Raw genomic sequence first — 12,637 nt, 5'->3', positions numbered from 1 at the left:
GTGGACTTTGGATTCTGAAGTCCCAGGCTACTTTAGTCTGTTGTTAACACTGACTCACTCTGATTATGGGACAGATTGTTTCTATTTGGGGTTTCATATAATGCACTCCAACCTCATTCGCCTCCCAGCCCTCCCAGGCCCAACTGCTACCCTTGTGACCTCTCCCCACAAAAAGAACAGGAAAAAAAAAAACCCAAGTCCAATTTGTGTTGCCTATGTACTCACTGGAGCACAATCAAACTCCCAGTGGGATTATTTTCTATACTTATTTTATATTTAGATTTTCTAAATAATTGAATTATCTGTATTTGTAGGTAGGCGTATAGCAGGGCGTTACCCTGGTCCACCCCCCATCCTCTCCTCCCGCAACTCTGTTGCAATCACAAGTTGAAAGTTATATTAGTTTAAGGCTTTCTGTTTTTGAACTAGGATGACTGCCAGGGCAGTGGGGGAACCCTCAGATCTACAAGGCTGTTACATCACATTCAAAGTTGTTTACAAATCACTTTTGACATGAGGGATGCTAAAAATAGTGGCATGCTTTTTTCTCTGTACTTGAGAACATGAGTGTATGACTCCTAGAAAAGGGTTTGGTTTTGGTTTTTGAGATTTACCTGAGTTGTGATTATTTGCTTACATTTTTGGTCACAGAATAGGGTTCTTTTTTGTGGTATGATGAAATCACACGAAGTCTGTTTTCAGAATGTTTCCTTTTTAGTTTTTCATTACAGGGTTTCTTTGGGTAGCCTTGACGGCCCTAGGAGTAGTTCTGTAGATCTGCCTGCCTCTGCCTCCTGAGAGCTAGGATGTGTTTTCTTTTGCTTTGAGGAGGCTTTCATCCAGCCTAGGCTGGCCTCCAACTCCCTGTGTAGCTGAGAATGACCTTGGACCCTGATACCTCTGTTTCTGCTATCCTTTGGGAGATACAAACCACCATACTGAGCTTAGAGTAACTTTGTCTCAGTGTGTTTCCCTGGCTGGCCTGAACTTACTATGTAGACCAAACTGACCTCAAACTCAACGAGATCCATCTTCCCCTACCTCCTAAATGCTGTGAATAAAAGCCTGTACACCAGTAGACTACTTTTTAAAAAATATAAGTAAAATCATAGAATTATAAAAGAAGTAATTATACTGTAATATATTTAACAAAACATTTTAAAGTGCATACTGTAACAGTTTATGTGTTTCTTAAAAGAAGATTTGTTTATTTATTTATTGGTTGATTGATTTTTTTTTTTTTTTTTGAGACAGGGTTTCTCTGGCTATTCTGGAACTCACTATGTAGACCAGGCTGGCCTGGCTCTTAACAGCTAAGCCACCTCTCCAGCTCCAATGTTTTTGGTTTTTTTGTTTTTTCAAGACACAGTTTCTTTGTGTAGCCCTGGCTGTCCTAGACTCACTTTGTAGACCAGGCTGGCCTCTGCCTCCCCAGTACTGGGATTAAAGGCATGCGCCACCACACCTGGCTCAAAAATCTGTTTTTCTAATACATGTGCCATTATTGTTGCGGCTCACGTTCCTATCACACTAAAGGTAATGGTGAATCTATTAGAAGTAAGTGAAAACAAATGTATAAAATGTTAGGTTTAAATTCTGAATTCTGTCATACACTACCTTGGAGGAATTTTACCCACCTCAGGAAGAGTATAAGTTAAATAGTGTTTACTCACTGAACCTTCATCGGCTAGTTTTGTTTGTTTAGCAGTTTTGGGGGAGAGAGTGGAGATACTGTTTCATTTGTCAGCCCAAACTTGTCTCAAACTCAAAAAAATTCTTTTACCTCAGCCTCCCAAGTGTTGCAGCTACAAATATGAGCCACTGCTCATCATACACAGCTTGAGTCTTTTGAAGAATAGTGCAAAGTAATATTGCTTGTCTGGACCTGGGTTGTGCAGTAGTAGTGTGCTTGCCTAGCAAGCTTGAAGTCCTTACCTCTGGTCTCTAGCACTGCCAGCCCAGCAGAGCGTTCAAGTGTAAGAGCTAGTATTCGTGGGGGCCATAGAGAGGTGGCTCAGTGGTTAAGAATGCTGACTGCTCTTTCAACAGACTGAGGCTCCACGGCTGCTCACAGCCATCTGTAAGTCCAGATCCAGGGCATGTGGCACATCCTCTTGCCTCCTCAGGCACCAGGCCCAACTATGGTATACAGGCATATGATGCAGGCAAAACATTCATACCCATAAAATAAAAATTAAAATAAAAAGTTTGTGTGCTGGCCCATGCCTGTAATCCCAGCACTCAGGAGGCAGAGGCGGGTGGATCTCTGTGAGTTCAAGCCAGCCTGGTCTACAAAGTGAGTTCAGGATAGCCAAGGCTACACAGAGAACCCCTGTCTCAAAAAACAAAACAAAACCAAACCCTTAAAAGAACTAAAAGAAAGAAAAAGAAAAAAAAACCCAATGTTAGTGTCCATAGTGAGTTCTGAGTGAGTCTTTTTCCTGTAACACTTGACTTTGTTTCAGGTCCAGGCAGATGCTTTCTTTTGCTCCAGTGGCTAACTCAGGCTTGACACAGAGCTAGTACCCACTTTGTGTTTGTTGAGCAATGGTGTCTTTGAATAAATTAGAGGGAGGAGAGCAAATTCAAAGCTAGTATCTTAGATGGGACAATTTTCAGACTTCAAGTGTTGGAGCCTGTGGCACTGGGCTCCAGGTTGGAACTAATGCCAACTATGTTAAGACACTCACCTTTACAGTTAAAAGTTCCGACTGTTTAGTCTCTGTAGTGTGATACATATGAGGGAGTATATAAGTTGCATTAGTCCTGTATTAAAAAATTATGGTATACTTTTAAAAACATGTTGCTTCTTATTTGTGTGTGTGTGTGTGTGTGTGTGTGTGTGTGTGTGTGTATACCTGTGTCACAGCAGAGGTGTGGAGGGAGGTCAGAGGACAACTTTGTGGAGTTAAGATTTTTTTCTTCTACCTTTATGTGGATGTCAGGAATTGAACGGCTTGCACGGCAATATCTTTACCCACTTAGCCATATCACAAGCCCTACAGTACCACTAGCCCTGTAGGATGATGTATTGAAATAAACCTATTCCTAGTACTCTTGTATAGTTCTAGGTAAAGTTTATCAATGGATGGTCTGTTAAAACTGATTCTGATACTGGACATCATGGCACACACCTTTAATTCCAGCACTCAGAGGTTGAGGCAGGAGGATCACTGTGAGTTCAAGGCAAGCCTGGTTTATATAACAAGTTCCAGGACAGCCAGGTTACATGCAGACACCCTGTCTCAAAACAAAATAAAAACTAGTTCTGTCTTCATCTACAAATCTGACTAGTCAAACTTATAGACTATGTCAGTAAACGTTTTGGGCTTGCAGGTCCCACGGTCTCTTCTGCAACTATTCACCCTTACAAAAGCAGCCAGTGGGCCATCCCGGGCCTGCCAGGAAGCCTGCTCACCCAACCCAGGAGTTCTGCTTCGTGCATACAGTCTTTCCTCCTCATTGCGGGGTAGGCCATCGTCCCTTCAACTTCAAAAACCTTTCCAAGAACACTGCTGCTGCTGCTGCAAAGCCTGAGTGGACGGCATAGTTAACGAATGCCCAGAGTGGTTGATACACTCCTTGGGATTCACTTATTAAGGTTCAGCATGGTAGACACAGGTAAAGGTCCCACATACGGAATTAGCCCGCTCACTCCGATGGCGGAAGCATGAACAAGCTGCTGAGGAACGGTCCGTCTCTCAGGTTTTGCAGATAGTTCCCTATGGTGATTGATCTAACTTGAATTCTTGAAATTTGGTGGCACTGTCTAGATTGTCACATGCTTTTGAACCACTTCCTTTTTTTGCCCTGAGGTGCTTGCAAGATCTAATAGCAGTAAGTATAATAGAAGGGTTTGGGTGAGAGTCCCTAAAGCTGTTCTTACAGAGGCCTGCCTGTGTCTCCTTCAGGACACTCATATTGAAAAAGTACTTAGTAGGACAAGTTCAGTAGACAGAAATAGTTCAGTGAATAAAGGCTTTGTCACCAAACCTGATGACCTGATTTTCATCTGTGGAACCCACATGTGGAAGGAGAGAATCAACTCCTGCAAACTGTCCTCTACCCTCCACACATATACTGTGGCACATACACACCAACATACGTATTCACACACATGCATGTGCACACATACAATGTTAAAGAAAAAATTTAAAAATAAACTTTTAAAAATGTATTTATTTTTACTTTATTCACTTTACATCCCTATTGTAGGCCCTCCCTCATCTCCCAGTCCCACCCTCCATCCCTCTTCCCTCCCCTCCTCCCCTAACCCTCTCACCCCAGCCTATCAAGTCTCTTCTGGACTGCCTGCGTCCTCTTCCTCTGTGGCCTGGAAAGGCCGCCCCTGCCAGGAGGAAGTGATCAATGAGTGGAAAAGAGTCCACGTCAGAGGCTGACCCTTGTCAAGACACTTGCCTAGTTGGATGTGGCAGCACACGCCTTTAATCCCAGCACTCAGGAGGCAGAGGCAGGCAGATCGCTGTGAGTTTGAGGCCAGAATGGTCTACAAAGTGAGTGCAGGACAGCCAAGACTATACAGAGAAACCCTGTCTTGACCCCCCTCCCCCAAAGCCAGTTGGCTAGGTCCATCCCTATCGCCCCCGTGGTACCCCACCCCCACATATACATTTGCATATCTCTAGCTGAGTCGATGTGTCCAAGCAGGCATGCATTGGAACAGTGAAGAACCAGGCAGTCAGTGTGTACTGGGGGCGTGAGTCAGCAAAGCGCTGCCAAGTCTGGTGAGTCTGGATAGAGATAGGCACGGACACTGCACTGTCTTGAGAGCACTTGGGAGACACTGATGCAGAGAGTAGGCCGGGCGGAAGGAGGTGACCCTGATGTCCATGGTTAGAATGCATGCTGGAGATGAGAGTCTGTGACTTTGACGGTGTCAGACTGAGTAGGCAGAGGTGGGGAAAGTGGGGCCTTACAGACGCTGCGCTCCATTGCTGGCAACTTTTCTTGTTACAGCTGTTTTGAAAAATTTTATGAAGGATAATGCATTAAAAGGGAAGCCCGACCCAACACTTGAGCAGTAGAGGCAGGCCGACCTCTGAGTTCAAGGCCAGCCTGGTTTACAAATTGATTTCCAGGGCAGTCAGGACTGTTATACAGAGAAACTCTGTCTGGGGTGGGGCGTGTTTGCTCTCTTTGTAGAGCTAATGAGGGAGTTCTGTGTTCTGTCTTCAACTTCTTTCCTCCCTGACTCTTCCCTGTTGAATTAACTATTGAATGCTTCCTGGGCACTAGAAGAAGTCATTGTTAGACACTGCATTCATTATGAGTTATGATTCATAGTTTTATTATTTTTTTGTAAGTGATGAACAAATTGATATTAGCTGACTTAGGCAAAAGGAGAATCTATTGGTTGTCATAATAAATAGTTCTGGGTCTGGCTTCTCACCATCAGGCCTGCTTTATCTATGCTGTTTCCTGCTCTTTCCTCGTAGTTACAAGACAGCGGCTAAGTTGGTCCCAAGAATCGTTCCTGAAGTCACACTCTGAGGGTCAAATATATAAAATAAGGAGTAATAGCTTTGTCCAGGTGTTTTCATCTGTATAGCCCCGTTTCTTCTGTGTGGGCTGGGTTGGGTCATATGCCACTGCCTCCCCTTCCAGAACAAGTTAGCTGCGGCATGATAGCTGGTTGGTTTAGGGTTGGCACATGGGATCCGTTGCTAGGGCGAGGGAGAAGGCACACGCAGCAAATGAACCTCCCAGTGAAAAGGAGGTCTGTTTTAGGTCAGGAGCTTGCATGCTTGGAAAGGCAGACAACAAATATCCACTATAATTAGGATTTATAGTGTGATTTCTTATTTGATCTTTACCATGACTCGGAATTAAGTATATTTTATTGCAACCTTTCTTAATCACCGGAAGAAACTTTAAGCCTCCTAGAGTTAGGGAGCTGGGAGGACCTAGAATTAAATCCCAGTTTAATTGGGATCCTACTCTGCTAATGATCTGCTTTCTGGGAAGGGAGCCTAGTGTTTATGAAAAGTGAAGTTAAATCCTGCTTGGCACAGTAGTATGCAAAAGCGATGTGGTGGTATGGTTGAGAACAGACTGTAGAGAGTTCCTAATTATATTGGAGCACAGAAAAGAAAAGCCTGCCTTTTCCCTGTGGGAGGTGGGGGAGCTCAGCGCTATCATTTAACCTTGCTGTGCTTCCGTCTTCTCCTGTATAAAATGAGGATGAGGGCTGGAGCTGCTTTGTAGGATTGTGGTGAGGTTACAGTATTTAATATGCACAGGAGGCTTGTAACTTCCTGACAGATAGGGAGTACTCTATTAGCTATGGCTACTGTAACCACTGTTTTAGCATCATTATCTTTAGGGCTGCCTGCCATACAGGAATGTGGACTATTTGTTAGCACATACTCACATACTATTAAGAATTCCAAATATATTTTATATTTTATTTTCTGAAGATAAAACTTTTTAAGTTTTTCTGAGACAGGGTTTCTCTGTGTAGTCCTAGCTGTCCTGGAACTCGTTTCACAGAGATCCACCTGCCTGGATTAAAGGTGTGCTGTATTATGCCCAGCTGGTAAAACTCCTTTATTGTATTTTATCTGAGGAAATTTGGGGTGCTTGTTGGAAAGGAGGGCTCTATTGATACATCACACTGTTCTATGGAGATACACATCTACTCTGAACAACATTTTCAGGGGTGCTCTGTTTATTGAAATCATAAAACCAAGCCTTTTGACAGATGTGGTGGCCTGCACCCATAATCCCTGCACCTCAAAGGCTGAGGCAGGAGGATTGTTGTGAGTTTAAGGTTAGCCTCGGCAACATAGTGAGTTCCAGGCAAGTGTGGGCTACCATGTGGGACGCTGTCTCAAAAAAGAAGTTGGCTGGGCAGTGGTGGCGCATGCCTTTAATCCCAGCAGGGGCAGGCAGATCTCTCTGAGTTCCAGGACAGCAAAGCTACATAGAAACAAACAAACAAAAGACAAAAACAAAACAAACAAACAAACAGGAACAAGAAGAAAGAAGAAGCAGAAGAAAGTTGCTTTTTAAAAAAATTTATTCAGATTACATCTCAGTAGTTATCCCCTTGCTTGTGTCCTCCCGTTCCTCCCTCCCTCTTTCACCCTATTCCCCTCCCTTAGGTCTGTGACAGAAAGGGATCTCCTTTCCCACTGTATGGTCACAGCCTTTCAAGTCTCATCTTGGTAGCCTGCCTGTTCTTTCTCTGAATGCCACCAGGCCTCCCCACCAAGGGGAAGTGGCCAAATATGGGGCACCAGAGTTCGTGTCAGAGTCAGTCCCCGCTCTCCACATAACTGTGGAGAATGTCCTGTCCATTGGGTAGATCTGAGTAGGGGTTCAATGTTTACTGCATGCATTGTCCTTGGTTGGTGCAGTAGCTTGAGCAGACCCCCCTGGGCCCAGATCTGCCCATCATGATGTTCTTCTTGTAGGTTTCTAGGACCCTCTGGATCCTTCTATTTCCTTATTCTCCCACACTTCTCTCACCTAGAGTCTCAATAGGAGGTCCCCACACCTGTCCCAGTCCCCTGGTAAGTGAAGACTTTCATGGGACATCTCTTTTGGGCTAGTGTTCAAAGTCTGGGTTATTATGATTTCTAGTTACATCCATTTGCCCACAAACTTCAGGATTTCCTTGTTTTTTATTTTTTATTTTTTGGTTTTTCGAGACAGGGTTTCTCTGTGTAGCCTTGGCTGTCCTGGACTCACTTTGTAGGCCAGGCTGACCTCAAACTCACAGTGATCCGCCTGCCTCTGCCTCGCAAATGCTGGGATTAAAGATGTGCACCACCAGGCCTGGCTGATTTCCTTGTTTTTAATAGCTGAGTAGCCTTTTCCCCACCTCCCTCCAAGACAGAGTTTCTCTGTGTAATAGCCCTACCTGTCATGGAGCTCTCTTTGTAGATCAGGCTAGCCTCGAACTCACAGTGATCCACCTGCCTCTGCCTCCTGAGTGCTGGGATTAAAGGCATGTGCCACCATGCCTGGCCAAAAGTTGCTTTTTTAATTTGATTATGTGAAGTTGTGATAAGGAGCTAGCATGGTAGATGCATTCAAGATTAAGTTATCTCAGCAGTTTAGAACAAAGAGCAGCGAACCTTTTCAGAACTGTGACTTAAAAATGAGCTTTTAAAAGGAGTGAGTCTTACAACTTTTTAAGTGTAAAGGTCAGTTGGTGTCATTTGACCTTATTCTGTGCTATAGTGCTATTTCTAGGAACACTCTATCCTGGAATGTCTTGCATTGCCAAAATACAGTGGCCCCTAAACTGCCCAATCCCTTTGCAGATAATTCCTGGAAACAGATAAGATTCTGTTAAAACCTGTGTTCCACATCTTCCAGTAAGTAATCTACTTTTTTGGCCTCCATTTTCACAGAGTTTCTGCCTTATCCAATGTGATACATTAATAATTATTTGATTCTTTAATATATAGCCTAGATTACATTAATAAATTATATACTAGCGCTTTTTTATGCCAACTGAATGAATTTTATTTTTCATTTGTTTATTTACTTGGTTATTTCTTTTACAAGATTTCCCTCTATGGAGCCCTAACTATCCTGGAACTCACTGTGTAGACCAAGTTGGTCTTTTACTCACATAGATCCACCTGCCCCTGCCTCCTGAATGCTGGGATTAAAGGTGTGGATAGGGCTGGATGTGGTGTCTCATTGACCCTTTTATTTCTAGAACTCAGGAGACAGAGGCAGGCAGCTCTCTGTGAATTCAAGGCCAGCCTGGTCTATGAAGTGAGTCCAGGACAGTTACACAGTGAAATCTTGTCTCAAAAACCACGAAAAGAAAAAGAGTTGTTAATACCGAGAGTTATAATAATTTTAAGATGCTTTTGGCAGGCAAGTGTTACATAAATGTTCAGTATTAATAAAGGTGGGTTTTGTGTTTCATGACAGGGTTTCTCTGTCTGTCCTGGCTTTGGCTGTCCTGGAACTCCTTCTGTAGACCAAGCTTGCCTTAAACTCAGAGATCCACCAACTTCTGCTAACCAAATGCTGGGATTAAAGGTGTATGGCACCACCACCAAGTTGTAAATAAATCTTAACAAGAAAAAAGGAAAAAAAGAAAAAAGAAAAAAGGGCCAGCCTGGCAATGTGGTACATGCCTGTAGTCCCAGCACTTAGGGAGGCAGGGCAGGCAGATCTCTATGAGTTCAAGGCCAGCCTGGTCTACAAAGTGAATCCAGCCAAGGCTATACAGAAAAACTATATATATATATCATTACCAGATTAGCCTTTGAGCCTCCAACCTTTGAACCAAAAAGCTTCTTTATAAATTAATTGGTTCAGGTATTTCATTATAGTAAAGTAAAATGGACTAATACAGAAAATTGGTATGAATGAGTGAGCTTGCTAATATTAGATACCAGACTCTGCCCCTGGAGAGAGAATAGGTCATGCTTTATACACTGCCCAGCATGTTCATGCAATGCAGCAGTAGGATTAACTTCCTAACCAGTACCGTATATCCTACCTTCACTAATCTACTGAGCTCAGAAAAGTAAGGGATTTCCTTTGTTCTGTGGCTTATTTGTGTCTCTACCTCAGTGTGCCCACTGCAAGTGATCACTATTACTACAGGGCGTCTCACCTGGTGTCCAACTCAGTGCACCCTACAACATCAGCAAAGAAATGGGTTTTTAAAGCGTATTAGTCTCTGTCTCTGTCTCTTTGTCTCTGTCTTTGTCTGTCTCTGTCTCTGTCTCTCTGTCTCTGTCTCTGTCTCTCTCTGTCTCTCTGTCTCTCTGTCTCTCTGTCTCTCTCTCTCTCTCTCTCTCTCTCTCTCTCTCGTGCGTGTGTGTGTGTGTGTGTGTGTGTGTGTGTGTGTGTGTGTGTGTGTGTGTATCCCAGAGGGTGTATGTTTGGAAGTCAGGGGACAACTTTTGGTAGTCAGTATCTCTGCCTACCATGGGATCTAGAGACTAAAGTTGGGTTATCAGGTTTCTGAGCCAAGTATTTTACCCACTGAGCCATGCCATTGGCTCAGAAATGATTTTCATTGGAAACTGGATGAAAAGCCACTCTTGTCACACTGTAGCAAGAAATTACCAGATTGGCTACAAAGCCTTTGGGAATGGAAAGTTAAAATTAAGTCTTGAACTCATTCTGTGGCTGAGACTGGCCTTGAACTTCATTTTTCTATCTCATCCTCCTAAGTAGCTGAGATTACAGACCTCCATATCAGGCCCAGTTTGGTGGAAGAGATTTTTTAAAATTTAATTTTAATTTATGTGTGTTGGTGTGAGAGTGTCAGACCTTGGAGTTACAAACAGTTGTGAGCTGCCATGTGGGTGCTGGGAATTGAACCCGGGTCCTTTGGAAGAGCAGGCAGAGAGTGCTCTTAACCACTGAGCCATCTCTCCAGCCCCCGAAGAGATTTTTTTATTTTTATTTTTCTTGTTTATGTGTATGGATGTTTTGCCTGTATGGTTACTATGCACATGTAGTGTCTGTGGAGCCAGAAAAGGACATCATATCTCTTGAACTAGAGTTACAATTCTGAGCAACCATGTGGATTCTGGGAACTGAACCCTGGTCTTCTGGAAGAACAGCCAGTGTTGTGACCACTGTGGTGGCTTGAATGAGAATGGCCCACAGGTTCATATGTTTTAGTATTTGGCCCCCAGTTAGTGGAACTATTTAGAGAGGATTAGGAGGGTGGCCTTGCTGGAGGAGGTGTGTCATTGCGGGTGGGCTTTGAGGTTTCAAAAGCCCATGCCAGGCCCAGTTTCTCTTCTTCTCTGTCCTTTGCCTGTGGATCAGGATGTAAAGTTTTCAGCTATTGCTCAGTGCCTGCTTGCTTTATTTATGATAATCATTAACTCTCAAAAACTGTAAGCAAGCCCCAAATTAAACGGTTGCTTTTATAAGAGTTGCCTTGGCCATGGTGTCTCTTCACAGCAACAGCAGTAACTAAGTGGTGCACACCTTTAATCCCAGCACTCAAGAGGCAAAGACAGGCAGACCTCTGAGTTAGAGGCCAGCCTGTCTACAGAGTGAGTTCCAGGACAGCCAGGCCTACACAGAGAAACCCTGTGTCAAAAACAAAACAAAACACAACACCAAAAGGAAAGAAAGAAGGAAAGAAAAAAGAAACAGTGACTAAGACAACACTGAGCTCTCTCCAGCCCCTGGTAGAAGGGGTTTTAAAACAGGAAAGTATCCCTCCTGAGAAACAGGGATTATTGGCTACTTTTACACAGATTTACAGTGAGGCTAAGGAGCAAAGGAAGCAAGGTGGGAAGACTTGGAAGATGTACAGCCAGAGAAGGAGCAAACTTAGACCATGAAAGGTTGCATCTAGGAAGATGTGTGCCAGGAGTGATGCTGCTTAGTGTTGGGACAATTAGAAAGTGTGGCTGAGAAATTAGGTTATTCCTCCATCATAGGCCAGAGGTCTACAGAACAGAGTTACTGCAGCAAGTGCCTTGGGGAGGAGATGCCTTAGATTCATTTCCCTGTTTCAGACTGGCTGAGCACTTTGTGTCTGCAGCATGAATCACATGGGTCTAGGTACAGCTTGTACTTTGGTGTCTGTGTGCTTTGTATGCAGGTATGCAGAAAGCAAGGGTTATGGGGTCATAGTGCCTCCTACTCAGATTTCAAAGGAAAGCCTCGGAGGCCAGGTAGAAGTTTCTCATGTAGTCGGAACATCCTCGGAGAACCCAGATAGGCCATTTCTAGTGTGGTTAGGTATGTTGAGCATCCATTGGGACCCCGGAAAGGTACAGCAATCAAGAGCGTGTCGTGCCTGTCAGGCAGAGCTTTCCAGCAGTCCCGGGCGATAAGCGGCAAAGTCTTGGAGACCCACTCCTCAGCAAAGTGAGAAAGCTGTGGGCTTGGCCTTCAGGGTGTCTTCCTTGCTGTGGTTCAGACTGACTTTGGACTGCTTGTTCCTTCCTACTAGCTTTCTTTCGGAACAGGATATCTATTCTGTCCCTCTCCCACCGTTTTATCCTGGGTATGTGTAACTTGATTATTATTTTAAAGGGAGTCACAAATAGAAGTAGCTGCCTCAAGTTTCCGACAAGACTTGGGATTTTTACATGGCACTGGCACTTACGTCTTCGCTTGTGCAGTGGAGTGAAAGCATTTCACATTGTGAGGTGATAAGGATACGGACTGACGTGACTAGCCATACCTAATCTTTTTGTGTCCTTCCCAGCAAACCATAAATAAATAAAAATCACCAGAGTCACATGTAGTGATTTACCATAGGACCCTTGGTCCAAGGACACTCCCAGCTCTTTAGTAATTATCTTAAGATAAAGCAGTACATTCCAGCTACCATAGTCATTTTTGTCCTGACCCATAACTAACACCCACCCCCCACCGCTGTTTGACCCAAATTGCAAGATTTAACTGGTTTTGATGCTGCTTATAACCATACTTCTGTAAGTCTTTCAGTAAGTCGTATTCTGTACAACTTAGGTCTGTTTGCTTCTTTTTTTTTAGAAAAAGTTATTTATTCTTATTTTATGTACATTGGTGTTTTGTCTGCATGTATGTGTATGTGTCAGATCTTGGAGTTACAGGCAGCTGTGAGCTACCACATGGGTGCTGGGAACTGGACCCTGGTCCTCTGGAAGAGCAGTTGGTGCTCTTAACCACTGAGCCA

At 43.8% G+C, this 12,637-nt stretch overlaps 2 protein-coding genes across 5 annotated transcripts in view; both read left to right on the top strand.

Moving 5' to 3' along the window:
- Nucleotides 1-12,637, top strand: part of TM4SF19 (transmembrane 4 L six family member 19) — a 190,227-nt gene that overhangs the window by 32,789 nt on the left and 144,801 nt on the right. The window lies entirely within an intron of this gene.
- The window catches only part of PCYT1A (phosphate cytidylyltransferase 1A, choline), a 41,074-nt gene that overhangs the window by 4,803 nt on the left and 23,634 nt on the right, over nucleotides 1-12,637 (top strand). The window contains exon 2 of one of the 4 annotated variants that reach the window (XM_084802180.1): nucleotides 8,292-8,345. The exons of the other annotated variants lie outside the window; for them this stretch is intronic. The gene's annotated coding sequence lies outside the window, so the exon portion shown is untranslated. The remainder of the gene's footprint in view (nucleotides 1-8,291; nucleotides 8,346-12,637) is intronic. 4 annotated transcript variants of the gene reach the window in all.

Source organism: Acomys minous (assembly GCF_964271855.1).
Source record: "Acomys minous genome assembly, chromosome: 11".
Classification (NCBI taxonomy): Eukaryota; Metazoa; Chordata; class Mammalia; order Rodentia; family Muridae; genus Acomys; species Acomys minous.
This window is presented reverse-complemented; position numbering and strand designations above follow the sequence as displayed.